Consider the following 3,103-nt stretch of genomic DNA (forward strand, 5'->3'; position numbering starts at 1 on the left):
CCTCGGGAACTCACTGAACCCACCACCACAGCAAATCCTGGTGTTTGCTACCCAATTGCAAACCTTCTTCTGTTAGAACAGAAGTCGGGTGAGGGTATGTGGCAACCACCCCCAGCTGAACACTTTGTTGTGGGGCTCTGAGTTATTGTGGAAGAAGATGGAATAATTTAGGGCTACAGCAGAAGGAAGCTTATACAAACATTACCATGACCACAGTTATACTACATATGCAAACATGGTACAAATATGCTTAAAACAGTCACACCATGTGCTAGAGCCGGCTAAAAAGCCTCAGAGGGGGAGCCCTACTGCTTGTTCCTGTCAACTTTCTCAACAGCTTATTAGCCCATTATCATTATTAATAAAATATTGTATAATATTAATTCTTAGAAGTTCTAGCCAAGATCAAGGTTTCTTGGTGCTAGGAACTTCATGAGATAAGAACAGTCATGGTCTAAGGACAGGAGAAAGAAAGACTTTCCCTATTTTTAGATGAGGAAAGTAAGATTAAGTGACTTGCCCAGGGTTCCATAGGAAGCCCATTAAGTGACTTGCTATAACAACATCCCTTTGTTTCAGAACCCTTTTGTCTTGGATCTACATGCAGGCCATCCTTCTAAGTATGGCTTAGTTGAATAACTATTATAACTATATACTTGGTGGTGGTGTAGGTGTAACATCTTCACAGTGAAGGGATTCTCTCAATATACCAGCAAAGAAACTTTTTTTGCAAAAGTCTAGTTACTAACTCTGAGGGCCTTTGCTTCTGCTAATGAAGTAATTAAAGCTGATGCTTTTGAGTATCCACTAGTTCAGAATCTGTTCATGCACCTACTTATTACCAGCAGTTTTTTTCTTTCATAATTTCTTTCATTTGAGCCCCAAAATATACATATGTACACCCACTTTCATACCCCCACTGCACGCCCTACTCCCATTTCACAGAATCCATTCTCCTTTGGTGTCGTGCCACAAACGTACATCCTCCTTAGGATACATAAGTCATTTGGATCCTGCCTAAATAAGATATTAAAACAATTTTGATTATATCCCCTCAACCTCAGGAAGACCATGGCTTAAATATTAACATGAGCCTAAGGCTTTGCTGGATCTGGGCCTTAGTTATAATGTTCTTCACTAACAAAAAGCTAATTCAAAAAGAACAAAGAATTGTCTTGGAATGAAGAAGTTGAGGAAAGGGAAGATATTTACCATGTTCCACAAAGAACTGAGAAGAGAGGAGAAATTATTCTTAACAAAAATATTCAACATATGGCTGAGATATAAAAAATAATTAAGAGAGTGAAACAATAAATGAAAAGTATTTTTGAAACCCATCGTATGGCAACTTTGACAAGTTTGGCTAAGCGTATTTCAGCTTTCATGTTGCCTTATGAAAAGATTGACCAATGACAAATCAATTATTATTTAGCAATGCGCATACTAAATTACAGCTGCTTCTTCTTCAAAGGGCACAACGCACGTGAGGTTACATGCAGAGGGTGACCTAAAGGTTTGTCTGGCATAAAGAAAATGGGATTCGAGTACAGTGCCTGTGCAAAAGAACACATCAGGTGTACAATACAATAAATAGTTAAATATAACAGTATATATGCTAAAACAGACAGAAAGGATATTGTTCCTCCAACTATAATGCAGGTATTTATATTCGATATTGAAATTTGTTTAAGGAAGCTACATTATACAGCACCATTTTCCTGATCCTGGCTCTGTGTACTGCCATGTTGCACATGACTCTGTTAAGAAGGAATGGCACAGATCTCGTGCACCTCAAACCTCTCTAGGAACAATTGCATAATCTGTGGGTTCTCAATCAAGAGGTTGTTAACAGAGTCAAGAGGTTGTGACTACCCCATGTTGCTAAATGGAGCTCAGAATTGTGGTACGGAAATGTTAAGAACCAGGGGTAGTAAAGCTAGGAAGCCCTTCTAGACCTTATTTTCTTGAAGGCACGGTATCTGCCAGCCTGAGCCACCAAGGTGCTTTGGCATGTGCCTAACTTTAAATATCTGAATTGGCTACTTGGATGCATTAAGCATTGAGGCCTTCATGCCCTACTCCTATTTCTTAGCATTACAAACAGCACAACCCGAGAGCAAAGCATTCAAAACATGTCTTCCAAGTCCCACAAGCTCTGGCAGGCAAGTGCATGCATAGGTACTGTAACCTGTGTACTATAATGTACAAGGCAGAATGGTGTTTCCTTTAAATGTCACCGGACTTGTGATTTACCTGAGTTGCATTTTCGCCTACAGTTGCCTCCCTGCTTCACTGTCGGAACTCAGATGAGATTCCCTCACTTGCATACATTGCCCCTGCATAGCTTCCTATTCAAGAGGGGGGAGCAAGGGGGCAGGGAGAAAGGGAGGGAGGAAGAGAGGCTAGGGATCCTGTATTATTTGGGATCCAGCCTCCACCACCCACTCTGCTGCGTGACCCCGCCAGCACTCATGATACATTGTCCCGTCACCCTCACCGTTTACAGCAAAAAAGCTATTTAGCCGGTGCCTGCAACCCTTCAGCCCGCAATGCCTTGACAGCAGAGGTTATAGAAAAAAAGAGAGAGAGAGAGAGAGAAAGAAAGAACAATGTGCAATCGGCACTGCATTAGAGATGGAAAAAGTACTTAAAGCCTGCAACATTCATCAAGGCTGAATACATAAATGCCACATTTTGAATAAGCCAAGCAAAAGACAATGACAAAGGAAAGGCGCATTGCTTCAGGAATCTCTATCATTTTCATTTGCTGCTGTCAGGAACCTGTTTTTTGCCTCTCACTCTATCAGCCATTATAGCATTAATGAAGTAACCTCACATAGTTATTGACTGGCTTGTCAGAGTCCCTGCCTGATCCCTTAATAGAAACCATTGGTCTTCAGTTAAAAATGGGGTGAGCTGGGAGGTGCTGTGGGCATGTGCTGAATTTCAAGTGCACTCCTGAGGTTATCAAAAGCCATGAAATGCAAATTATTATATTTTTTAAACACACAGATTTCATGCAACTGAGCATATAAAATTGACTAATACTGTACTTTATGCATTTCTAATAATGTTTCCAAATATGCTCTGCATATGTTCTTTC

The sequence above is a fragment of the Alligator sinensis genome, unplaced genomic scaffold (assembly GCF_000455745.1).
Source record: "Alligator sinensis unplaced genomic scaffold, ASM45574v1 scaffold219_1, whole genome shotgun sequence".
Classification (NCBI taxonomy): domain Eukaryota; kingdom Metazoa; phylum Chordata; order Crocodylia; family Alligatoridae; genus Alligator; species Alligator sinensis.